Below are 27,226 nucleotides of genomic sequence, written 5' to 3'. Positions count from 1 at the left end.
TTTGTCTTGAATGCCATCACATGGTATGTATGGGACAACCTCATGATCAGACCCAACCAGTATGTGTTTATGAAAAGGCAAGTCTTATTTGACCAACCTGATCTCTCTTTATGACAAGGTGACCTGCTAACTGGATGAGGGAAAGGCTGTGGATGTTGTCCACTTAGACTTTAGGCCTTTGTCATTGTTTCCCACAGCATTCTCCTGGAGAAACTGGCTGCTTGTGGCTTGGATAGGCTGATGCTTCACTGGGTAAAAATAGGCTGGCTGGCCAGGCCCAGAGAGCGGTGATGAATGAAGTTACATTCAGCTGGTGACAGATCACAGTGGTGTCCCCAGAGCTGAGTAGTGGGACAAGCCCTGTTTAATACTTTTATCAAGGGTATGGATGAGGGGATGGAGTACACCCTCGGTAAGTTTGCAGCTGACATCATGTTGGGCAGGAGTGTTGATCTGCTGGAGAATGGGAAGGCTTTGCAGAAGGATCTTGACAAGCTGGGTCAATGGGCTGAGGCCAGTGGTCTGAGGTTCAACAAGGCCAAGTGCCAGATCCTGCCGCTGAGTCACATCATACCCAGGCAGTGCTACAGGCTGGGGCAGAGTGGCTGGAAAGCTGCCTGGAGAAAAAGGACCAGAGGATGCTGGTTTACACCAGCTGAACATGAGCCAGTGTGTGCCCAGGTGGCCAAAAAGGCCACTGGCATCCTTGCCTGTATCAGCAGTTGTCTGGCCAGCAGGACAAGGGCAGTGATTGTTTCCCTCTACTGGGCAGTGGTGAGGGCACACCTCGAATCCTGTGTACAAGAAACACATTGAGGTCTGGACTAAGTCCAGAGAAGGACAGTGAAGCTGGTGAAGGGTCTGGAGTGCAGAGAGAGGAGTGGCTGAGGGAGCTGGGGTTGTTTAGTGTCTAGAAAAGGAGGCTGAGGAGAGCTTTCTTCCTCTCTACAACTACCTGAAAGGAGGTCGTGTGCAGGTGGGGGTTAGTCTCTTCTCCAGGTAACAAGTGATGGGACAAGAGGAGACACCCTCAAGTTGTGCAGGGGAAAGTTTAGATTAGGTTATAGGAAAAATTCCTTTACGAAAAGATTTGTGAAGCACTGAAATAGGCTCCCAAGGGAAATGGTTGGGTCACCATCCCTGGGGTATTTATTTAAAAGATGTGTGGATGTGGCACTTGGGAACATGGTAGGCTTGGCAGTGTTAATGGTTGGATTTGATGATCTTAAAGGTCGTTTCCAACCTAAACAATTCTATTCTGTTGAAATGAAATGTTTGTAATGGCAAGCATTCTGGATAGGTAGCCTATGCCATCTTTTTCTGGCAAGCATATGATGTCATGAAATTATTTTACTGTAAAGTATTGTGTAGCATGCTGTACATTACTGAAAACAGCTTTACTGGTGGTACAGAGAATTACTTTGGTGAATTATTGTTAAAACCTTTTTCACTTCTTCACAATATATATATTTTTCTGTTTTTATCATTTTAGAGGAATTCTGTTGTCTTGCTCTGCTGTTCTGAGGGCATTTGTCTCTGTTACCAAAATTAATTAATCAGAGGTCAGAGGAAATATCTGTTGGTTGCCTGCATGGTTTTGCTCCATGCCAAGCAATACTTTTGTTGTCATTATGAATTCTTACGTAAAATGGATAATAAAGTGCTGGTACAGCTAAGTGAAGTAATTCATTACTTTCCAGATGCCTACTAAGCACTTAGTTCCTGAAGTCAAATATTGGGGTCTTGAGCTTCTGGATGCTTAAGATTTGTTCCAGGAAGACAAAATTGATTTGTATTTGTAAGTCCTGAGTGACTTCACTGTTGATGTCAGTGATGGAAAGACCTGCAGCTAAACAAACTTGAACTGACCAATATAGTTATAATCAAGATAAATTTACTGGAGGTGAGAGGTGGAAGACATTGTGCAGCAATCGGTTAAATTAAACTATTGTCTCTCCGGTGTTTCTGGCTCTGATTCCAGTCATTAACTTAATTTCTGCTGTTACTCTTCTGTGGGGCTTATGATATCTGCAGTATGTAAAAATTAGTTTCCTTTGTAAAGGTTAAAATTTTACTTCAAATAAATTTATGTCTAAAATTAGAAAGTAAACATTGATGAATCTGATTTTTAATGAGTAGCAGCAGAAATCTTAATAAATACACTATAAAATTACACTGGAACATACATTGAGAGGCATTTAGTGAATGTAGACTTTTTAAAAAAGGAATGAGAAGACTTACGTAAGATATAGGTGGTCATACTGAGAATCAGGAGTTCAGGAAGGATAACTAAGAATCACTTCTGAACAGTAAACAAAGTATTTTCAATTACCTTTGTTTAAATTAAAAGTATAAAATCATGTGTCTTAAGGCTGTTAGTATTTAAATGGGATGAATTTTTGATTCTGATCTGTGTCCATGAAGTGTTTTATCTTGAAGTCTTGTGGGTAGCACTCTAATTTTCATGTGACTAATAAAATACAGATACTCTGGAATTCAGTCAGTTTACAAATACGAATTTGTTCAGATTGTTCAGATTTATTGTTCAGATTTAGATAGTGAAAGAAAATGTGGGTTGAAAGCTGGTTAAAAATTTGAGAGTATCTATTATTAAGAAGTATTGATACTTAAATTTAGGTGAGAGAAGAAAAAACAAGGTTAGTTGGGAAAACCAGTCCTGTGGCTGCTTATGGGCCTGGGTCACGTACATTTGCCTTGCTAATGCTTTTTTAGTGTGATTAAAAACTTCCAGAGCTCATGACATCAAAAAATTCATTGTGTGGAAAAAACTAAAACATTCCTTATTGTTGGCTTCAGTGTTATGTTTCACTTTGAAGAAACTGACTTGTTTTACAGTTTCAGTCAAAGATCAACGCAATCATTTGAGCCTTGACTTTCTCTTCCAGGAGTCTGACAGAGCTGGCGGCATTTTCGTCTGTCAGGCTTTTGTTGTTTAAAATCAACTCTTTGACTCACTGACACTGTAATGAGGAGTAAACAAGCCCTATTTCTTTGCGACAATTTGTAGTATGTTTTTAGTGAATTCTGAATTTAGCAGTGCTGGTTTAACATGTAGCTGTAGTAAACTTCTTTACTAGTGGTAATAATTGAGTTGAGGAAATTAGTTTCACAGCCCCCTGTTGAGGGGTTTGTCTTTGGACCTGGTATTGTCAGCTTTGGCCCTTCACTGCTACCTGTCTGCTTGCTTCACAATGCCATCTTCCCAGTTCTCCTCTTGCATTTAACCACTGCTTTGTGGGAACAGGATTTCAAGTGTCTTGCTTGGCCTTTTGTCCCAGTGATAAATGTTTTAGATAGTTACAGGACCACATGTGCTTCTAAACAACTACATGAATGAATGTTCTAATATGTAGGGCTTAAAAATATGTCTGAGTATAGGTACTCAACTGTACTTGAACAATTTATAGGATACAGTGTTGCTGAGAAGCAAAGGTTTAAATTTCATGTAATTTCTCTAATTAGAGAGTGCAACAGTGATGTCCCTTAAAATCAATTTAAGAGTCAACATTTGCAAGTAGTGATCCCATCTAGCAGGTATGTAAATATCTGAAGCCTTCTTGATATCTTATGTTAAAAAGAAGACAGAACTTTGTGTCTTGGAGAACCTACAATAAAAATAAACCTAAAAGAGAAAATTATTTATTTCAAGATTCCATTGATTTTTTTGTTCTGTGTTATAACCAAAGAAATGTTATTTTTGTTTACTTCTTGGTGGTTAGTTGCTGTCTGTTCAGCATGCAACTTATTCTTCATTGATATTGTTAGCAAATCTGAAGGTTGTAAGAATTAGGTAGTAAGAGTTAAAGGAAAGTTTTGTTGGCATAATTATTTAGGGAAATTTGACTCTTGCATTCCACATTCTGTGTGGGATGAACTAAAACATTTTTCCACATTTTTTCAGTACTTTTATACAGTCATTAATTAATGTTAAAACCTATCACCAACAAATTGTGTATTCAGAGTATGGAACAGGTTACCTGCTAATTTATCTAGAAAATAATGTAGTTACCCTTCGCTGGGATTTTTTTGTAAAGTTTTAGATAAGGAAGTAATAATCTCTTTGGGATGAGGAAAAGAAAAACCATCTTCCATACATCCCAAGGTTATTATATTGAAATTGGTCTGGTGTAAACTAACCATGTATGTTCCTTGATTTGAGGTTCTGTTAAGAATTCATGCAAACAGAAGTTTTTCACTCAGTAAGCAAAAAGGCAGGAAGGGGAAAAAATCTCAGATATTTTGAAAACACTAAGTCAAGGAAACTCTTGCATGAGAGAATGTTGCCATTGCCAGCACTTCCATTTTTTTTGACTACTCCCTCAGTTGCTAGAGCAGTTGCATTGGTCATGGGAGATGAGGTTCAATTAAGTCCTTTTTCACCTGAGTTATCTTGTAAGTGTTACTTCTAGATTGTTGCTGGACATTTTGGCTATGACTTGCTTATAGTCTCTTGTCTAATTAAGTTTTCCATTGTATAAATTAGGAATTCACCAAGACTGAAAATGGAATTCAGGAGACCTACTAATGGGTAAATATTGTAATTGTGAAAGAGAAGATTAACATTTAGCATTTCCCTGACAGTGTGCATTCTTATCTGAAGTGAGGCAGAGACAAAAGAGTGCAAATGGCTGCTCTCAATCAGAGAAGGGATTGGCTTCCCCCCTTTATGTCAGTCTCAAACTAAGTGCACCTTAGTACAAAGAGGGTACTACTTATTTTTGTCATAAGGTTCTTTTTGATTACAGACTGCCTTTATAGAGTGAATAAGAGATATGATCATTGACAACTGATCAAACTGGAGCCTAACAAAAGGTGCAGCTCATATAGTTAATTTTCTGTTCCACTCTAAGCTGTAACTATAGGAGAGTGTAACTGTGTTGAGTTGAATTAGTTTTAAAAGGCATTGGTACAAGTATGTTTTATTAATCCTCAGTTGCTACAGCTAGTGAAGGTTCTATAAAGAAAATAATGAGGGTTCTGAATTAGAGGTAGCACAATAAGAAACTTTTAATTTAGTTGGAAACTTTAATTTTGTTGTTTTCAGGTCATATAAGAGCCTGAAGTATCTAATCTGTAGTGCCTAAAGATGAAAGAATTTCTTCCCCTGTAGAAATTAGATACACAGTTGCTACTAGAAGCATTTTATCCACTTCCAATCTAACATTTGGAGTTCTTTTATTCTATATTACATGAACTTAAATTCTATATGTCATTCCATTGATGAATGGCTTAACCCTGGCTTAAATATTTTCAACAAACAGAAGAGAGGTGAGTGCAGTATTGTTGCATCATTCAAAATACTAATTTGTCTTAATGAGAGATTTAGTTAAAGGAATGTAAATAGTGAATGTGTACAAAATATATCAACAGTCCCTGCATTAAACAACAAAAACTGATTTTTGGATATTTAGATTTACTTCAAATATGTAATTTAATGCAGGCATAATGACCTTCTAAAGTCAGTAGTAATATTTTCATAATAACGTTAATTCTGTCTCTTTTCAAGTACTGTATGTAGAATAGTATACTACTATGTAATTTATTACCTATAGGTTTCCCACTAATATCAATTATCTTGAAAATATTATAAAATTTTCACAATTGTATGTTCCAATGTCCTTTGTGTTTAGATTGTCAAAAACACCCCAAAAAACCAAAAACGAAAAACCAAAAGAAAAAGAAAAAGAAAAAAAACCCCAAAAGTGAAAAAAGCCAGGGATTTAATTCTGCCTGCTTAGCACCAGTTGAGGCAACTTGTCTTCTTGAGTAATATTACCACTGATTAAAATATTGACATTTGAATTTCTGTTAGTTGAATCTTTCCTCGTCTTTACTGTTTTATAGTATGCTGACAAAATTATATCATTTTTAACAATTAAGCCATTTTCCAGGTAAAACTGGCATTTATCAGCCTTCTAATTGTGTTTCAGAAGATATAGCAATTTCTGACATTTGCTTTTGTGTTTTGAAGACCAGCTTCAAAACACAGCTTTCTACCCTTTTATATTTTAAAGTGAAGCCCTGATTTTTATTTCATTAATAGCCTCTTATACTATAAATCTAATCTGTTTAGGGATTTGAGTTTAAAAACTGCTCCTGATCTCATCGTAGTGGATAAACCAACTACTTTACAGAGTGTTTGCTATCAGAGGTAGCTGTTTTATTGATGAATGTGGAAAAAGCATATAGTCCAGTGCTTTGTTCCATTCCTCTAATTTATGACACTAGTAATAATAGATGATGAATGAGATATCCAGAACATTAATAAATTATCTGAAGATGTGTACTAAATCAAAGAGGAGGAGACTAAGAAATAATCTCATATAATGCCTCCAAGAAAAGTAAGCTAATTCCAGAGTCATTTATTCAGCAATATGCAAAAACCCTGAGAAATTTGTTGAAATTGAACTGCTATAGTTAGTATGAGATTAATATAACTCAGCATTTCAAATGCGCTATTATAGACATTTGGATCGCCAGTTTCAGGTGGCAAGAGATGTAAAACTTTCAGACTAAAATCACTCTTAAATGTTTAAGTTAAAGCATTGAGTTTGAGCATGTTTAAAATAAAACCCAGCAATTTCGCCCTACAGTGATGATGCTTCCATCTTCTTCCCTAAAATCGTGTATCCACTAACAGGATTGAAATTTGCAGCAGTTTTCTGCTGTGGTTTGCATTTGGTAACTTGATGATTCTGTGTAAAATAGTTACTTGTTCAAAGAGAAACTGTGCAGCCTTTCATTTCTCTCAGCACTGGAGTTTCTGTGTTTTGTCCATTTAGGTGCCATGAGGGCATAGTTCTCCTGGTGACACTGAGAGTCTCAAAAGGAGTCTTCATGTCAGAACAGGCATTTGGCCACTTACGCAGTGTTCATGTGTCACTTTGTTATAGACAGTCAGCATCCAAGTAGTGGGCTGGTTTTATGCAAGCAAACTAATGTCATTCCTATTAATCTATTCCCTAATGTTATCAAGTCCATTGTAATTCAGTCACCATGATAAAATAGAATGACATTTAGGGAGGGCAAGTGTTGGTGAAAATGAAACATCTTGGAGGTGGTATAACATTTTCTGTTTCACAAATTGACACTTAGAGTTTTTATGAACATGAGTTTTATCACATCTATGGACATCTTTTTTATCACATTTTGTCATCAAAATGATTAATATTTTCTTTTGTCCTCTCTCTGTTCCTGTTTTTTGGTATTTTTCCTTTCATGCCTTGCACCTTTGGTGGAGTTCATTTGGCTGTACAGAACTGATGCAGCTGATTGAGAATGTATTTTTTTCTTTATTGAGGTTGTACAGTGAGTTTCAAAGTAGTTAAATGTTTTTGGTATGATGTTAACAAAACATCCTAAAGACTATACTTTCTACATCAAGGACAATGGAAGACCCTTATCCTTGATGTTTTTTAATCATATCTGCTCAAATATGATCACCTGTGGATACAGGTAACTAAATTAGCTACTAGTTGTATTCAATGTACCCATTTTCATGAATATTTCTTCTGTGTGACATAGCGCCAGAGGACACATTACTGTGCAACAGGGGCAGTATAGTAAGTGGTTTCCTATATTTCATGGATTCAGCTTTATATTTGTGACTAAGATCATGTGTAGATACTAAGCCACTCATACTGAACTTCCGGATTTTCGTCACTCAGCTGTCCCTGTCAAAATCCCCTTAATAGTCTCAGTGATCCAAAGTGTCTGGATGGTGACTTGCAATCCCTGAACTCATGTTTGTCTTAGAACTTGACATTTTTTAGGTACGCTATTTCCTCATTTCCTAGAATGTGTTTTATTGGTCTTCTTTCTACATAGCTTTAATTTAACATTTAACTATGGAATTTATTGCCGTTGCAATTCTTCATATAAAAGTTGTCATCAGGAAGTATCACCAATTACTTTCTCTTCTTTGTTTCCTCTCAGTTTTTAGTAAATACAATGAGTGTTGTTAATCATATGCTACTTCTAATCATCAATCTTCAAGATGAGCAGTTAACATACTGTTTAAAAACAGTGAGTAGTAAACAGTATTTTCTTTTGTTTGTACTTTAATCTAGGTTCAGGCATGTTGTGAAAATGTTTATATAAATTGTAACTTAAATGAATCAAAGAATCAAAGAATATCCTGAGTTGGAAGGTACCCACAGGGATCATAAGGTCCAGCTCCCAGCCCCGCACAGTACAGCCCCAAGAGTCTCATCATGTACCTGAGAGCAATGTCCAAATGCTTCTTGAGCTCTGTCAGGCTTAATGCTGGGACCAATTCCCTGGGGAGCCTGTTCAGTGCCTGACCACCCTCTGGGTGAAGAACCTTTTTCAATATCCAACCTAAACCTCCCCTGACCTCCAGGCCATTCCCTCGGGTCCTGTTGCTGGTCACCACAGAGAAGAGATCAGTGCCTGCTTCTCCACATCCCCTCACAAGGAATTTGTAACTGCAGGTCCTCCCTCAGTCTCCTCCAGGCTGAACAGGCACTGCTGATTCACATTCAGTTTACCACTGACCCCCAATCCTTTTCCACAAGGCTGCTGTCCAGCCTCTCATTCCCCAGTCTCTCCATACATCCAGGGCTGCTTGTCCCAGCTGCAGATTCCAGCATTTGCCCTCGTAAATTGTCATGCAGCTGGTGATTGCTGAGCCCTTTAATTTGCTAAGATGGTTCTGCAAGGCCTCTGTGCTATGGAAGGAGTCAACAGCTCCTCCCAATTTAGTGTTGTCGGCAAACTCAGTATACATTTGAGTCCTGCATCCACATAATTTATGAAGACACTGAAGAGCATTGGCCTGAAATGGAGCCCTGAAGAACCCCACTGGTGACTGGTTGGCAGCTTGGTGTAACCCCAGTTACTGGGATGTAAATGAATGTGCCGTATTTATTAGTCAGATTAGGACTTCTTTTTCTTCGTAGCTGACATTACCAGGTTTGTAATTTTTAGCAGTCACGTTCAAAGAGAAGTAGGGATATAAAACATTTTTAGAAACTAGGAATTATATCTATTTCCTAAGTTTATTAGATATTTACATGTAAAATATATATGTGGATTTTAGTAGCATATTTGTCTTGTATTTCCCACTGTTTTCTTCTGGCTGTTTATATTGGAGTTTCACATATAAGTATAGGATCTTTACTTCACCTTTCTGTTTATCTTAAGGTCTGCCTCAGCTACAGCAGTATAAACCTTACAGTTAACCACCTTAAGGTGGTTAACTCATAGCACTGAATTGTAGAAGAGAAACCAGGGTCTTTCTGCACTTGTATCTGTGGTGTTCAAATGGTTATAGTTCAAGTGATTATAGTAGAATGTATTTCTTCTTTCTGCAAACCTGCAGACATTCTCATTATGTTCAGAATTAAAACCAGGATCTGTTGAAGGACAAGAAGTTGTTTCCCAGTAGGGGAAAGATTGAAGAGAATTCATTTGCCTTATTTGTCATGTTGGCAAACCTTAGTTTAAGGAAATCAGCTATTAAGTAAGCAACGAAATCCCATCATATATTCACTAACTTTCTCATTATGTTCAGTGTGAAATCAAGACTTTTTAAAAATCAGAGAAGTCCATTAAAGAGTGTTTTTGGGGTTAAGGTGGTTATTCATGGTTGTACAATGTGACTTTGAGTTTCTTCTGTTCCTGGTCTATTGCAAGAACTTGAATAAGCATTGTGTATCTACATGAGTGTGCTAGTGTCTCATTTTGTTGTGGAGAATGTCTCAGAATCTCATAGTGGATAAATCTCACTTGAAATTAATTTGAGCTACCAGACAAAAAGAGAATAGTAGCAGAACTTGAAGTGTAAAAGCTCACCTGAATAAAAGCTGAATAGCCTCTGCACCTCATTCAGTTATTAATAGAAGATAGAAAGATTCTGCATTTTGCAGAAATTAAAATATCTATATTGGTATTCCAGTATGCTGAGAAAGGGATCCAGCAGCTCTTGCTTTATCAAAATTGGTGCATGATCAGTTAATACAACAACAATTAAGGCCTGAATTGGGAGAGCCCTTCTACAGAACAAGACATGCTCTGATCTTTGAGAGTAAGATACAATATCCACTCTTTTATATGAATAGACATAAGGAACAGCAACTATTAATTGTGGAATGTAATGATTGCACTTTGTATATACAATCTTAGAAGATAGTAAATTCTTCACTTGAAAATGTGTGCAATTTTTAATTTCTTATGTTTCCAGAAATAGAGCATCCAAAATAAAATTTTAATTGCTAAGTTTAATTTTTCAGCCATGTAAAAAAACAAAATAGTTCAGTTAATATATTTAGTGATGACAACAGAGGAACCCTTTGGCCTTAAGCATGTAACTTGAAAAATAAGGATCTTAAATGTAGTGTTGTACTCTGTCATATATATGACATCTGGGGGCTTATTGAAATCTAGGAATGCATGGCTAAGGTTCTTTGAAAAAGCAAAATGAACTTTTAAGGGGCCAAATGTGAACATGAAATAACTGCAAACTTCTTGTTTGCCCAGTATAAATTAAGTATAAATTATCTTTCATAAGTTCTAATAAATTGACAATGCATCATTTAAATAAGTTTTAAACACAATTTAATTTGAAAATTAAATTTTGCTACCAAAATTAAGATTTCTTATTTTAGAGTACTTCCAGGTTAACATATTATTGAGAAGTTCTCATTGAATACTGCACATCAATACAATGAAGGGTTAATTGTGAAAACAGATATAAACTTTATTTTCTTATAAATCAAGAAGTTGCTAAAATGTAAACTTACCGTTGATCATTAGAATACAAAACTATCTGTTAAAATCAATTAACATGCATATCTGATGACTGATTGTATAAATATGAAAGTCAAATAATTGTAATCGTTAACCATGGCTTCAGGTCATATGAGTTGTCAGCTCAAAAAAAGTAGAGGAGAAAGAGGTTGATTTGCATATATTTAATGTGGCATGCTGTTCATGTGGGAATTTGAGATAAACCTTTGCTGGTAATCTGCTTGTTTTTATCTAAAAATCGACTAGGAAATGTGGGTCGTAACAGTCAAATTAGCTATGTCTTGTATTGATAGGAGTTAATTCAGTACTTTGGGATTTAACATTTTGCTATCTTTCAATATTTTGCAATTGATTTTTACCTTAGAGACAATTGGAAGAAGCTGGTTAAAGAGTTATTCAGAAATAACTCAAAGTTTTTACCAAGTATATACTGAAAATTATCATATAGCATTGTAGGACTGAGTTACTTTTACAGTTTTTAGTTAGACTTGTCAATATGTAAAAAACTCACTTTTTTACTTTGTTATTATTTAAAAAATCAGATGCATTTAAAAATTTTATTAAGTACTGTACTGCGTCACAAAAGTATGTTTCTATGTGAAGTGGGCCAAACAGATAATCTTTAATTTAATTGATCAGTTGTAATACATAGGAGGAAATTGTGGCATGAGAATGAACCTTCTAGTACTGAAATATGTATGCATTATTTAAGTTCCTATATGTAATAAACTCTTGAAAGTTTATTTTATTTATTTTTTTTCATTGATAGTGCTGAATATTTTGTGTAACTTTATAACAATTCCAGGAATCCTTGAAAAGTGGGTCAGAATATAGTGGTCAGTACCTCACATTAATATAATCTGGTTAAGCAGGTCTGTCCAACCTTTTTCTTTCTCCTTGTGTTTACTCCTGCGTATTAAAAAAAAAGTCCTAAATTTTGATATTACATGGCAATCTCTTTCTAAAATTTCCCTGTTTCCCATATTCATGGTTTCCCAAAGGAAGCAAGAGGCAGTATGTGGTTTCTTTTTGTCTGATTTGTGCCTTCAAACTAAGAAACATTCTGATAATGGCAATACCAAAAGGAGGAAAATGAAACAGCTTTGTTGCTCAGTCCTTTTACTGTGCACCTGATTTATAATTTTGCCATTGTAAATATTTGAAATTTGTTCTTAGGTGTGGGGTACAATGCAGTTCCTTGAATTATTACCCAAATTAACTTGAGTGCCAGCAAGGGAGCCTCCATATTGTAGCACATCTTCCCAGACTGGGCAGAGTAGAGAATGCACATGATTACTTGATTTTTGCCGTTCTTCTCTGTGAAGTACACCTGAACATCCGTGCCTTCTGCTTTAGTTTTCTGTTGACAAATCTTCCTCATTATCTGCATGATGCCAGGCACCTATATGATGTTTGAGGGCTGGGGGGGAAAAGGACCAGCTGGCAGAAGAGAGGAAAGGAACCAAATTCAGTTTCTGTCTTTGTCTCTTGTGTAGAGTGGAATTTGCATGTGATTGCAAGTGGGGCAATGGTGGCAGTATCCCAAGTCATTGGCTGGTTTGTGTCCCTCTTTTAATGATTTACACATCTTATTTGAGCAGGTAATTATGACCCTTCAGCTTAGACAGAAGTAGTTGTGTGAGGACATGAGTTCTGTACCCACAGATTAGAAGCCCACATTAAACATGAAAGTAATTAAAAAATGAGTAAATTCTAAAAGGAAGACATTAGGGTTTAAGACGTCAGTAACTGTAATTGCAGTTTTAGCTCTACTGTAACTTATTGGTGAAAAATCACTGCTACCAGAGGCCTCAAAGCTGCAGATGAATGCTCTGTGGCTAAATGGTTCTTCCTATAGAAGGTCTGATTCTAGAACCTCCAGAGCCATTGTACGTCCCAGTAATCCTCAAAATCTTTTAATGTGTGAAAGTATAGGCTGCTTTTACAATGACCCATCGCTTTTAAAAAGAAGCATTTGGGATATATATGATTTTTGGGGGTGCTGGATGGGATTCAGAGATGTGGTGTGGGAATGAATTTTCATTTTCAAAGAGAAATCTGTACACTAAATGAGAATACGTTAACAAAAAAAAACCCAGTCTCATTTGTCCCACTTCAGAAACACATACTGTGAGGAGAAAATGCTTTAGGTTCCTTAAAATATAGAAGTTTTTGTACTGTTGTGTCTTGAGGCTTGCAGTGTTATTAGCTCAAAGGGGAGGTGTGCTTTTTCATGATGACTATATTTAGCCAGGAGGAATAGTCCTTTTTAAAGCAAATTGAAATGAGTGTATGAGAGCGTGAAATTATCAGCAGCACTGGTGCACATTTACATTACTTCTACATACTCTTTTGAATGACCACACAACAGAACAAGTACTTCATTTCCACTGTGTTGATTTTTCTTGACAAAACATGGCAGTCTATCCAAAGGAGCGTGTTTAGCCAAGATAAATATAAAATTTATGATTAAGCAAAGTGTTTTCTTATTATAATCCCTAAAGAGAATTTGAGACTTGTTAAATATAATGTGCCCAGGTATTTTCAAGAGTAAATTATCCTTTATGCTTTTAAATGCTGAAATACAGCAGCACCATCAGCAATTTGAGATACTGCTTCCAGAAACAACACTTCACACTGACTTCCTTTGAAACAAGGAGCAAAAAACCATGCATGTATACAACATATAACTTCAGGTTTGATGTTTTCCTTCATAATTGTAGTCCATACGGAGATAAAGAATCCATGTCAGTAGCATGGTTTGTAAAACTGTCTTGCTCTTCCCTGTATGTCATGTGTGTTGTGGAAGAAAGCAAATAAACCTTTTTGACAGAACAGATAAAAGTTGGTAGCATGATTACACTTGTGGCACATTTCTTCAACTGCTGTATTTACAGAGTACCACTTTGAAGAAAGCTGTGGTGACTGTCAATGTTATTCATTAAAATAAATGGAGACTGAAAATTGATTGAGGAGAAGAGTGGATTTTGACCTTTGTGGTACCAATGTTGGCGTTGGAGTGCAGTATTCTAATTAAATTGTGAATGTACTTAGATAGTGGATATTGAATGATCTCAGTGTATTCTTTCAAGGACTATGAACTTCCAAAATCAAGGATAACATTAGATGTCAGCCAAGTATTTTGTCCTTCTCGTGGTTTGTCTTTACATCTGAATTAGTGCCAGTTTGCACAGATTGTGTGTCAGCTTAAATACAAGAAACAGGCCTCAGTCTGCTTGAACTCGTTCCACCAAAGACTTCTAAAAACTTTCGGTAGTCTGCAAACTGTAATGGTTGTTTCACATTAAGTTGCTTTGTAGAATTATAAAACAGCTTTTCTTGTGCTTTCAAATAAAATGTTGTCATCTGCTAATGAATGAGATACCATCTGTAATAATTAAGGTTATTCTACTTGTTTTTCCCCTGCAGCAAAACTTCTGAAGGTTTGCAGAAGACAATAAGAGAACCACCAAGAAGGCTATTGCAGCGTTGTAAGTACTGCACCCAGGAAAAAAAAAGAAATATGTGAATTAAGAATGTTGTAAAGAGATTTTCATTTTTTGGGGGAAAAATGAGCTACATAAAGGGATTACATGTAAAATACAGAGCAGGATGTATTGTAGCAATCATGTTAATAATTTACAAGGGAAAAACTGCACTCTTGTAAAATCTAAAATTGTATCCTTGTGCAGTGTAATCAGGAATTCACCAATAGCAGTGAAAAATATTTCTCTATCCACCAAAGATTGATCTAGTTTATATACATTTGTTTATTTAAAACTATCAGAATTTAGAAAATCATTGTAGTTTTGTAGGTTTGTCATTTGTTTTAGTGACTTATTGTTTAGGTTATTTTGCAGAATTATTTATTTGCTGATTTATTTATGTATTTCATTATTTATTTATTTGATTATTTAGTAAATTATTTATCTGATGAATTATTAATACATCTTCATGACATGCCTTAAATTATTTATAACTTAATTTTGAGTTTATTGCTTTTCGACGCTGCATTGTTACTGACTAGTTTTGATTTTTTTTTTCTTAGTTCTTGAAAATTAAAGTACTAGCTCTAAGGCAAAAGTATATTCTTTGCAGAATCCATAGATGGTTTTCAATGAAGTAATTTACCATGTAGATACTAATTTTGTTTAGTTTTATATTCCTTAATACCACTTTTCTACTTACTTAGCTTTTGCTTCTGTGATTTCATAGGTGTGCCAAGATCAAATGAGTGACCTTTAAGGGGCAAAGATAAACATCTGCTTTAAACTGTGTAGAAACAGAGTAGTTTTATTTCCCTTTAATAAGTATTCTTTAATTATTCTTCAAGTTAACATATATTTTTGTCCCAGTAAAATGAATGTTTTTAAAATGAGGCTTCTGATGTTTGAACTAATGCATTTAACTTTTAATAAGAAAATAAAATATTCACATTAGTAACCCATATGGAGAATTCTTTTTCAGTGGCAAGGTTTTAATTATGTGGGGAGGAATGGTGGTACCTTTAGACGACACATGCAGAAGGAGATACATGTTGCATTGAAGGAACCTGGATAGTAAGGGGTTTTTTTTCTCTCAGTGTTTTTTGAATGCATAGGAATTTATAAGCTCTTCAAATTTAACATGCCTGTGTTATTGTACAGAAACTACTTTCAGGGTCTGTGATCACAAAGAATCATTTCTAGTGCACAACATAGTGTGAAACCTGTTTTTGTTTTCCTTTCCTCTGCCAATCAAAAAGGTCTGAAATATCATCTTTACTCCATAGAGGCTTGAGTGACTGTATAAGGACAGTGTAAGGGGCCAATTTCAGGCTTAGATGTGGGCACCACCTCAACAGAGTTTAAAACTGGTGCCTGAGATCAGAATTTGACTTGGAGTCAGTTCTGACTGATGGGCTTTTCAGGGCCAGTGAGCCACCTTGTTCCTGAAGTTGCCTATTTATTTGGCCTCGGTTCCCAGCGAATACCTCAGGCAGTCCGAAAGCACCTTGCAGGACTGACAGCCCTGTTTCAGAGCTGTAATGAATAGGGCAAAGCAGCAGTTCCTCTGCAGAAGTGCCGTGTGCATAATGTGGCCTTTATTCTATGTTTAGTGCTTGAAATGAATTACTATATACTTTAAAGTTTTAACACAGCATGGAAAGGCTGCATTGTACATTTCAAGTTTCAATGCTGTTGAAATACAGTAGAAATGGCCTCTGTAGACAGGTTTCACTATAGAACTTAAATTATGCATGTGTATATCCAAATTCCTTATTTTGAAATATTGAATGTATGAATATTTAATTTGTATCTTGCTTTAGTATCTTCATATGCTTGCCTTAAAGGAAGCTGTTTCCTTTGATTTATATACATGGATAAAAATGTGTGTACAGTATGTATCAATAGTTTTTCTCTCGGTGGTGTTAGATGAACAGCTTTAGATAATGATAGCTACTGATTTTTATTCTGCAGCTTGCTACCATTGTATAAAACGTAAATTTGCCGTATTTGTTCTATTAATCTTACTTGAATTTCAAATTCATTTGCTTTCCAGAAATATTTTCTTAATTACATGCGTTAAGAAAAGTCAAGTATGTTGCGGATCTTAATGATGCAGTATTTTTGGTCTGTGCACAGTAACAAAGCTCTGAATATTATTATTTGGGGCAGAGTTCCAATCTGAAATTTACATTTCTTCTTATTTGAATGTTTTCACTGAAGCTGAGAACTCCAAGGGAGTTCCTCAACATATCCTAGTTTATGCGATATGCTCTCTGAAATTTAGTACTCTCTTATTTCCTTTTGTAAATGAGGTCTTATTGTTGAATAAGACCTATTATAAGCAGCTACAAAGGTAAGTGCTGTCAGTGCATTCTGCCACCAGTTTCTTGAAGTATGAAACACTCCCTGAAAGACTTGCTACTACTGTTATGGGATAATATAACGCAGCTTATGTGTTGGCACTGAGAGTAGCTACTTCATAATGATGACAAGTGAAAGTACAGCCAAAGGTCACATTAAACAAGAGATTTCTTTCACACCTCATCCATTTTCTGGATGTGGTATGAAAATAGCTTTGTTCCTTATACTTAAGTATTTTTAACAAGGAAGTTATCGTGAAGTAATTTTTTTATGCCGTGTATATTACTTTGTTCGTGGTTTAAGAGATAGACTATGAAATTCCAGCATGCTAAATTGATGCGACAAAAATGTTTGAAATTAGCTTAAATTTTGGTGTAGTTAGACAACACAAGCAGTATTTCATCTCGCTACATTTTTTAGTTTGCAGATTTGCTTAAATAGATAGCTTTAAGTTCTAGAAAAGGAGCTACTGATGTGTGTTGTGGTTTAACCCAGTTGGCAACCAAGTACTTTGTAGCCCCTCATTCACTCCCCTCTCTGCCATGATGGGATGAGGTATAGAATTGCAAAACAATAAAACCCATGAGATATTGAAATAAAAAGTGAAAGAAAGTAAAATAATCATAATAGTCATGAGAAGAGAGAAAACAGTCAGGAGAAATAAAACCCAAGAAAAACAATTAATAAAAAAAATTGCTCACCACCTGCTGACTGTCCCCCAACTTGTATCTGTCCTTGAGCAGTGATTGGCTTCTTCTAGTCAACTCCCCCCAGTTTGTATACTGGCCATGATGTTCTGTGGTATGGAATATCCCTTTGGCCAGATCAGCTGTTCTGACTGTGCTGCCTCTCAGCTTCTTGTGCATCTCCACACTGGCAGAACATGAGACACTGAAAAGTCCTTTGACTTAGACTAAGCAATGTTTAACAAAAGCAAAAGAATCGGTGTGTTACCAACATTATTCTCATCCTAAATCCAAAACACAGCTCTGTACCATCTCCTGAGGAAGGAAAATGAACTCTACTCTAACCAAAACCAGGGCACTGTGCAGAGTGATCTTTATACTGATGGCGTTATGACCATGGGTTTATTCTTTTTTGTATCCTCTAAAAAGAAAGATACATTTTTTTTCTGAATTAGAGTCTGTCCAGAAATAGGAAAAGAGTCAACCTGGCTATGTTGACAGTTTCTTAGCTCTGCTTTGATGAGATCCTACCACTATTGTTAAAGGATAATTTCTGCTGAATAGGTGAACCAGGGTGCTAAAATAAAGCAACATTTTAGAAAAAATGATTAGTAAGTATTAGATCATGAACATAAAGCTGGCTTGTTTCACAGAGTGTTGAACAGTTAGGAGATATTGGTTGGGAAGCCTAAATCTGGTATATTATTGGTAGGTATATTTCTGTTCTAATCTAACTCCATAGAAATTTCAGAAGCCATATTAAGCTCTTCTTCAATTTGTTTCATACAGATAAAAGAATTTGCATCTCATGACTCACATATTTCCTGTTGTATCTTTAATACAGCCATTTTTAGTATTTTTCTTGCCTCTTTCCTCTATTGGTATGCTTAGAGAGTCTGTGTGTAGGAGCTTGTTATTTCACCCGTGAGGCAAGGAGGAGTTCAAATCAATAGCAGTGTGTTGTTGACACTAAATGATGTTTCTTCTTGCCACAATAAGACTTGATTTTGTCATCCTAATGATGCTAGCTTGCTTCACAGAATAGGGATCAGCACTCTCGCAAACCAAACTTTACAAGTTTAAAAAGAAGGAAATACTTGAAAAATAATCTAGTATTTGTGACCAAACATATGCGTTGGCTTTGTAAAATGAATATTCAAATTCTGTTTCATTTTATAGGGTAGCTGCTTTTTGAGGCATTTTTGGAGGTCTGTATTAAGGGATGTAGGATTGATCAGAGCTGACATTGATGAAAGTCTCATTTTTTAAAAAGAGATCTTGCAGACATTATTTAAAATATAACTTCACATGCAATGTGCATCTTAGTAAGCCCTTGGCTGAAAAAAACTAACAAAACAAGAAGCCTCAAACTAGTAGGAATTCTTTGTGTTTCACAGAAAAATATTTGCAGCACTGCCTAGAGAGAGAATGTCTGCAAGAGGGAGTAGGTACAATCAGCAAGACATTACCAGGCCTAGTCCATGGTTGCACTCTACAGCATAGTTCAAAAGGAAAAAGCAGTTGTTCCTGGCTCAAACTAAGGATCACATAGGGAGGCTGAAACTATAAGAAGATGAGAATTTGAGAGAAATTGTGTAACCATAGTAAGAAATATGATGATGGTAGGAATTTCCAGGCTTAAAGTTGGTAGAAACAGTGGGTTATTAAGAGCACAGAGTCTTTTGTGTTGGACATCTGAAAGCAATTACAGAGTTGAATAATTCTATTATATTATCAAAATATCTACTTACTTACAACAATATTTGTGCATTTATTTACATGGTTTTCGTGGTAGGAAAGATGTTACCTTTTTATCTGAAAGAACTTTAAAAGGTATGTCTGCATGATTAAACATTCGCATTGTAAATTGTTCTGTTTGCACTGTTATCGTTTTGTATTTTTATGCAAAATGTGGCTTTTCAGTTGTTCACAGTGTAAACTGCAATCTAATATTTTTTGATTTTGCAATATCTCCCTTTCTTACTTCTTCTATAGGATATTCATAGAGTCACCTGACATAAACTGTCCATATATTGTGGTGTATTTCTGGGAGAGGAAATGCCTTCTATTTTGCAGGCAGTGAAATAAATCCTCATGAGAACTACAGTAACTAGTTATATTTCAGTAATGGTAGTGAATATGATATAAACTTTAAGCAATATTTAAAGTGGGGAGGTTTTTTTATTTATGTTAACTGTAGGGAATGGGTAGCACCTAAAGGATGACTAGCAACTTGAGAAACATAGCTTGTTGAGTTTGTCAGCCTCAAATCCCAAATGTTTTTGCTGATTCTGTTTCGTACTGAAATATGTTTTAATGAATTTGGTGATGTCTAGATAAGGAGCACTTTGCAAGTTTCTCTATACTGATGAGACACATCTACCTAGGATGCAACTTACTAGCAGTGTGGTAGTAGTCAGAGTGTCATAATCTTGTTCATTCTGTCTCTAGTGCTGAGAGAAGCTAAAAATAAGTTTTTCTAGTGTAACTGCCCCTTATTTGCATGAAGCTAGCATGCTTGTAGAATACCACCAGCATACCTTGTCCTGCCATGTGTAGGTACAATATCTTACCATAAGCATTAAGATGCCTGCCAGAAAGAGCCTCTAACATCTTACTGCCGATACAGTGAAGAGTCAAGAAGTTCAGTGAAGAGGGCTGAGCCCTGTGTGGTGACTTTACTGAAACAGGTTTTTCCTTTCAGCTGAAATTCTGGTCTTGTAAACATTCAAATGTAACTTAAAACAAGCTGATAGTAGCACTGAAGATGATGAATATATTCTCAACAGCATTATATTTAGTAAACATTAATTTTAGGCTATTTCTTTATCCCAGGCGTTTGCATTTGACATATGGTTATAGATTTAACATTCCTTACTCTGTTGTGAGGATAAGCAAACATTAAAAACATCCCTTAGAGTAGTTACAAAACCAGCAAAAATCTTAAGTGTGAAAAGCTTTATTATTCTTCCTTTCTTGATTGTTGTTTGTATTGATTCTCATGTTTCTGTGTGTCAGAGTATGTATGTAGTTAGTACCATTTTTCAGTTGACCAGAATTTTAAAAGATCCGAGGCATCTGGGACAGTCCAATTTAAATATATTTATCTCAATTCCAACATTTCCTACAAAAGGTTTTAGATTAATACTACAAAACTAAACTTTTGTATAGTAAGCTTCAGCATGAAATTCATATGATTTAATCTTTTCCATTCACTTTTTTGCTTTTTTCTGTTTTTATACAGTTCATTTTTTATACAGTTTGTCTTTGTTTCTCTGCTAGGAAACTCCTTGCCCTGGTGTATCTAAGATATATTTTTTTAGTTAGTTCAAAAGATAATTTTCTTAACATTTTCTTTCACAGTTTCTTAACAGTTTGCCTTGCCTATGCCTATTGTTCTTAATAAATACCTGTACTACCTGGGAATGAAAAACTTGGAATTAAGAAGTTTATTTTGGTAACAACCTCAAAAAATATTAAATATTTTGTTTCTCTTTAATCACCTAAAAAAAGTGTTATTCTTAAAACTCTTTCTTAGAGAGAGCCTTTATTGTATGCACGTGCATGCTATACATTCTTGGAACAATTAGTAAAACTACAGGCACATCTGAAGGCGTATTCTGCATTTTTAGTGAAACATATTTTGAATAACTAGCTGATCTATGGAGTAGAGTTGTCCATTGATTCTAAAGATATTTTTTTCTGTGCTCAGACAAATCAAGATGGTAATCATTTATAATTTCTTGCCTTCATGAAAAGGAGTGATGAATAATATGATTGGAAGGAATGCATGAGTCATGAAATGGTGAGCTGGGCAATCATGGAAAAATTCACTTTAAAAATTCCCTTTTGCTTACCAGTATCTGTAATGTGAGTTCAGTTTTCTGTAACATAATCCAGAAATTACAACGGTAGAGGTTTTAATAAATCCTTGGGTGGATGAACAACTCCCCTAAGTTGAACTGAACATTGCTTGGTGCTATTCTTACTCCTGTTTGAATGTGAAAATAAAATGTCTTAAAATATACTACACTTAATATGGAATGAATATAGACAGTCTTCATAGTATCTGCACTATTATGAAACAGCTTTTAAGAGAGCTGTTAAAATATTGATAACTTGTTAGAGCACTTCAAAAACTCTTTCCTATATTTCAGAGAAAAATCTGTTTAGCTAGTCAACATTTGAACTTTTTTGTGAAATATACTCAGAATGGAAGTTTTGTTACTAAATAAATGGTTCAGTTTGTCATAGCTCCACCCCCCCAAAAAATCCACCTTTTTATCAGTTTTTCTCCTATACTAAAATCCTCAAGGAGGTATTGAATAATTGCACAGCAGAATCAAGCATCAACTCGGAGTCCTGGGCAAGACTCGCATAACCAGCTGTTGTTCTCCCTGCAGTGACCTGGGCTAGGCAGCCTAGCATCTGCCTCTGTTTTCTTTTCAGTGACCCAAGCCAGATTTCTTCAAAGTCTATTGCTGATATTTTCCCTACAGTCATTCATGCTAATTTCTTTTACAGGCTACAGCTGTTTTTGAAAGATCTTTTTCCTTTTTCTTTTCTGACTTTTTTCTGTAAATTTAAAGTGGTGATTCTTTTAAATTACTGGGTAATCTTGACCATAGGACTGTTCTGGTTGTCTTGCTTTAAGGTATATGTCAGCACTGTAGAAAAAGGGTAAATTAGATTTACTTTCCAAATGAAAGTTCAGTCTGGTCCTTCTGGAAAAAGAATCCTGATCTTGAACTGAGTTCATTACAGTCATTTAACTTGAGAGAATCAAGGTGAATGTGTTGGTGGTGGCTTGGGACAGAGCAGAGCTCAGAAAAATTCAGAAGCAAAAAGGTAGATCTTTTGCTCTGTGTACCAACAGTATGAAAAGATTGTGTGGCAAAATGCTGTAAATGAGAAGAAGGGGCTATTAATGATACAAAACTGTTAATTATGGGATTAAGCTGACCTCAGGAAGGCAATATTGCTATATAGCTAAATGCAAACCAATAAAGTGTAGGTTTGCAATTTTGGAGGAGATGCAGCTCAGCTTTCACAGTTGTTGCTAATGGAAATTATGGAAAACATTTTAAAAGGACTAATTATTTTTTAAAGTAAAATAACCCAAAAGATTAGTGGTTCTCTTGTTTCTTTTTTTTTTTTTTTCCTGTAAAGCATTCAAATCTTAAAGTGGGTTCTTAATGTAGGAACCTGGTTCTTTGTACATTTATTTTAGGAGAGATCATGCACCTTGCTTTCAGTTTGCAAAGTCAAAATTACTTTGGTAACTTCAGTTTATGTGGGCAAGTGAATAAAAAAAACACTCTGGTTACTACTGAGTGAGTAAATTTTGTTTTTGCTGAAAATGCAAATAATATGGATAACATGAGCATTTTATCCTTTCTAGATCAATATTAAGTGCTTTTTCAGCTACCTTTGTTCTGGGACAGATTGGTTAGTTATTATTTGAATAAATACTACTCTGCAGTCTAAACTGAAGCATAATAATGATGACTCTTTGGGAGTACCACTTCAGGTACTGAAGAAAGTAGCCTTGCAAAGCTCCTTCCCTAGCCATGTGTTTTCACCACTTTTATGCAGTCTGCTGCTTGTGCATACAGGCATTCTTTTGCTGTTAGTTTTAAACTTTATTAATTTTCTGATCTTACTACATCAGTGCTAGTTCAAGGAAGGAGTGAAAAAAAGGCAGTTGAAGGTGGTAGGAGGCAGTCATGAAGTAAGACTCAGACCCAGTTCTTAGGAATGGTGAGAACAATTCATGAAATGAATTGCTGCCAGATTAATGAAATGCACTGGTATTAATTACTTACTGTCTCTTTAAATTTCTCTGTCTGTATTTTACAACAGCAGGAGTGCAAATTATGTGTTTTACTACTTTAACTCTAATTTACTCATTTATACTGTTGTTGATCTTCTTCAGAAAGTACAACATTGTTTTTAAAACTGACCCCAGAAAAAATAATGCAGAAAAAAAGCCTGTATTGTTGGAAAAAAAATTAGTTGTTTGGCTCAATATGATAGGGCTTTTCTTAAGTAAGTTGCCTGTGATGCATTGTTTCTTCAGTGTTCCAAAGCTGTCTTAAGGTAAAAATGCATGTGTAATTTATAAGGCTTAGTTGACATTCTGCGTACAGGAATTATCTTGCAAAATTTCTCATATGCACCTCTATTAGTTCTTCCATCTTGTAAGTCTTTGGTTTTCAACATTTACCTGATTTTTCCCTACAAAACATTTCTTTCCAGTTCTTCTGCTGTTCTGGTACAAACATGAATGAATGTTCAAACCCTCTGTTTTCAAAACTCATGCTCTGGTTAGATTCAAGATATGTGTCAAGCGTATGAATATGTATATTTTGATGTCAAAGAAATATTTTTATGCAATTATTTCATTAAGATCATGCTATCAAGTGCAGTGTTTTGTTCACATGATGCTTTCAGAGCCTTAAAAAACAACAGAAAAATAATATGCTTGACAATATTTGAAAATGTGTCTATATATTTTTAATGCCAGTGTTGTATACAAATAACCTGAGCAAAACCTTTTATGCTTTCCCATAAATCAAATTACATGTTGACATAATATTTAAGGTCAGAAGACTCCATTAAAGAACATCTAGTGCAACCTCTTTTCTCTGTGCAGCATCAGTTAGAGCAGGTTCTTAAGGAGGTTGTCTCATTGGGTTTTGAATATCTGCAAAGATAGAGCCTTCACAGCTGTTCTGGACAACCTGTTCCAGTCTTTGATTGTATTATAAGTAAAAGAAGTTCTTTTTATTTTTGAATTAGTTTCCTTAGATTTGTATCCATTAATTTTTGTCTGTTGACTGGTTGCCATTTAAATGAATTAGGCTCAATTTTCTGCACTCCTTCCTATCAGAAGTGTCTAGAAATAGATAAAGCCCCTGAGCATTCTCCGCTATGGGCTGAACATTCCCAGCTCTCTCAAAATCTGCTCATATTTCATGTGCTTCTAACCCTTAATCACCTTTCAGACCTTCTTCTGCTTGCACTGCTGTAAGTCCATGTCTTTCTTATACTGGGGAGCCCAAAACTGTATTGAGTACTCCAGAAGGCTATCACCAAAGCTGTCTAGAGAGGAAAAATCACCTCCCTTGACTTTCCAGTAAAACACCTTCTCATGATCTTCACCACTTGTGCTGTGAGTACTCATGGTTGGCTCATGTTCAGTATGGTGTCTACTAGATTGCTTGGGTTCTTTTCTGCAAAGATCTGCAGATCCTTGGCTCTCAGCCTGTAGTGTGGCACATGGTGTAATTCTTTTTGCTGATTTATGTGAGGCTGATCAGCTTGTAAATCCATGAATTCTCCTTTGTGCTATTCTTCAATAGAAGAGTAGAGTGGTGGCATTTTGTTTGCTGATGTCCTTGGGACCCTGCTGTGATCTCTACACCGCTTCACATATGACTTCAGCCCAGTTTGTGTGTGTCTGCTTCCATCTCCTGTATGATTTATTCTTGTATTTGAGTTCTGCCAGCTGCTGCTTGTTCAGCCGTTTAGGTCTTCTACCACATTTGCTCATTTTCATGGTTTTTGGCATGTATTGTTCTTAAGGTTCAAGGAGGACATCCCTGACAATTAAGTTTTCTTGGACCCTTCTCTCTGTAACCATCTGCCATGTGATTCTTCCAAGCAGATCCCTGAACAGGGCAGAGTCTCCTGTGCCGAAGTCAGGGGTTATGATCCTGCTTTTTTCTTTCTTACCTCCTCTCAGGGTGCAGAATTCCACCATCTTGTGCTAACTGCAGCTGAGGTTGTCTCCAGCTTCTATATCCTTAATCTGTTATTCTTAGTGTGTAAGTATGGGATCCAACAGAAAGTCTTCCCCTCAACAGCTCCTTAATAGTATGTGCCATGAACTTATGGTCTACAAACTTCAGAAAACCTCTGGATTGCTTGATTCATGCTATGTTCTTCCTTTAACTGGGCAAGGTTGAACTGCACAAGGAGAACTAGGTCCTGCAAATGTGAGGGGAGTTGTAGGGAGTGTTACCCAAGGGACTGTTCCACTGAGAGATTTGATTGGTAAAGGTAAGAAAAAATAGTGCCTTTTCAAAAGGGAGAAAGGGAGAATATATGGAGTAAGTTAAAAGAATAATTACTTGCTTAATTCATATTAGGAATTTATATGATTAGGTAGAAAGGATTTGGGGATTTATTTTTTACCCAAATACTGTATATGAAGTAAAAGATTAGTGAATATTTTGCTAAATAGCTCAGAAAATTGCAACTAAATATTTTGCATTTCCTTATGCATTATTAACATTGCTTCTGTGAAAACATGATCATCCTCACTATTTCTTTTTGACAGCAAATTCCACAAAAATTTCTGCTAACAGATTATTAAATACATGGAAGGAAGACTGGAGGAGGAAGGGGTCACATAGTAGGATTGTCATAAGCCCTGTGATGCAAGGTTTCATTTTCTGATATTCAGTCTTTTCCAGCCTTTTACCTTCAGTTACATTTTTAAAATACATTGTTGTTAGAACCACAACTGAATTTTAATGATACATCTTTTTTCTTTCTGAAGTTTTTAGAATTGAACAGTTAAAACATGTTAGAGACCTCATGTTTGAACATATTTGAGCTTTGGAGGTTGCAATGTTGTAGTTTTCTTACATTGTTCTCAAGTAGATAGTGCGCCCATAATCTTAATAATTTAAGAACAGCAAACACACAGCTGAAGTGCATTCCATTCATTCAGATAAGAGGCGTTACTTGTTCCATATGGTTGTGTCTACCAACCTGTTAGCTAAAACGTGATTAGAAGTTGAGTTGCTTTCTCTCGTGCTGCCTTTGTTATGCTGATTATGAGAGTATGTAGCTCCCTAAGTCTGGGCATTTTGTTACATAGAGAGTGATTTTTCACTGCAAAATTACTGTGGCTTTTATTTGTTGTATGAAGTAGTAAAATGAAGTGGCTTGTGTGATGCTTGTTTGTGCAGAATGCAGAAAAGATCATAGCATGTGCTGGTTTTGGTATATACTTATAGCTGCCTTATTTCATGGATGGGCTGGATATCCCCCAATATGTGGACAATGTGAACAAGGCCTGCTTCTACTACTAAATGATAAACCTTCTTTACTCAAATCACAGAATGAGCCAGGCTGGAAGGGACCACATGGGTCATCTTGTCCAATCTTGCTGCTCCAGCAGTCATCCTAGGACACAAGGCACATCCAAATGATTCTTGAATATCTCCAGGGAGGGAGACTCCCCAACCTCTGTGTTCCAGTGCCTGGTCACTCACACAGTAAAGTTCTTCCTCATGTTCAAGTGGAACTTCCTGTGCATCAGTTTCTGCCCATTGCCTCTCTGTCCTATTGCTCAGCACCACTGAACAGAGCCTGGCTCCATCCCCTTGACATCCTCTCTTCAGATACTTATGCATATTAATGAGGTCTGCTTTCAGCCTTCTTGAGGCTGAACAGGCCCAACTCTTTCATCCTTTTCTTATTAGAGAAATGCTCCAGTCCCTTAATCATCTTTGCCACCTTCTGCTGGACCCACCCCAGGAGCTCCATGTCTTTTTTTTTACTGAGAGGAGTCCAGAACTGGTCACAGCCCTCCAGGTGTGACCTCACCAGGGCTGAGTAGAGGGGCAGGATCACCTCCATTGCTCTGCTGACAGTTCTTTTTCTGATGAACATCAGATTTCTCTTAGCCTTCTTGGACAAACTGCTAGCTCATGGACAGCTTGGTGTCCACCAGGACCCCTAGGTACTCTTCTGCAGAGCTGCTTTCCAGCAGGTTGGCCCACAGCCTGTGCTGTTGCATGCTGTTATTCCTCCCCAGGTGCAGGAACCTGCATTTGTCTTTCTTGAGTTTTAGAAGGTTCTTCCCTTCCCATCTCTCCAGCCTGT

The 27,226-nt window shown here is 36.1% G+C and overlaps 1 protein-coding gene across 2 annotated transcripts in view; it reads left to right on the top strand.

The window, feature by feature from the left end:
• Positions 1-27,226, top strand: part of TBC1D5 (TBC1 domain family member 5) — a 317,365-nt gene that overhangs the window by 14,710 nt on the left and 275,429 nt on the right. For both annotated transcript variants that reach the window (XM_059845995.1, XM_059845985.1), the window contains exon 2: positions 14,221-14,282. The gene's annotated coding sequence lies outside the window, so the exon portion shown is untranslated. The remainder of the gene's footprint in view (positions 1-14,220; positions 14,283-27,226) is intronic.

Source organism: Haemorhous mexicanus, chromosome 1, assembly GCF_027477595.1.
Source record: "Haemorhous mexicanus isolate bHaeMex1 chromosome 1, bHaeMex1.pri, whole genome shotgun sequence".
NCBI classification, from domain to species: domain Eukaryota; kingdom Metazoa; phylum Chordata; class Aves; order Passeriformes; family Fringillidae; genus Haemorhous; species Haemorhous mexicanus.
The sequence above is the reverse complement of the archived record's forward strand: the minus strand, read 5'-3'. Positions and strand labels throughout refer to the sequence as shown.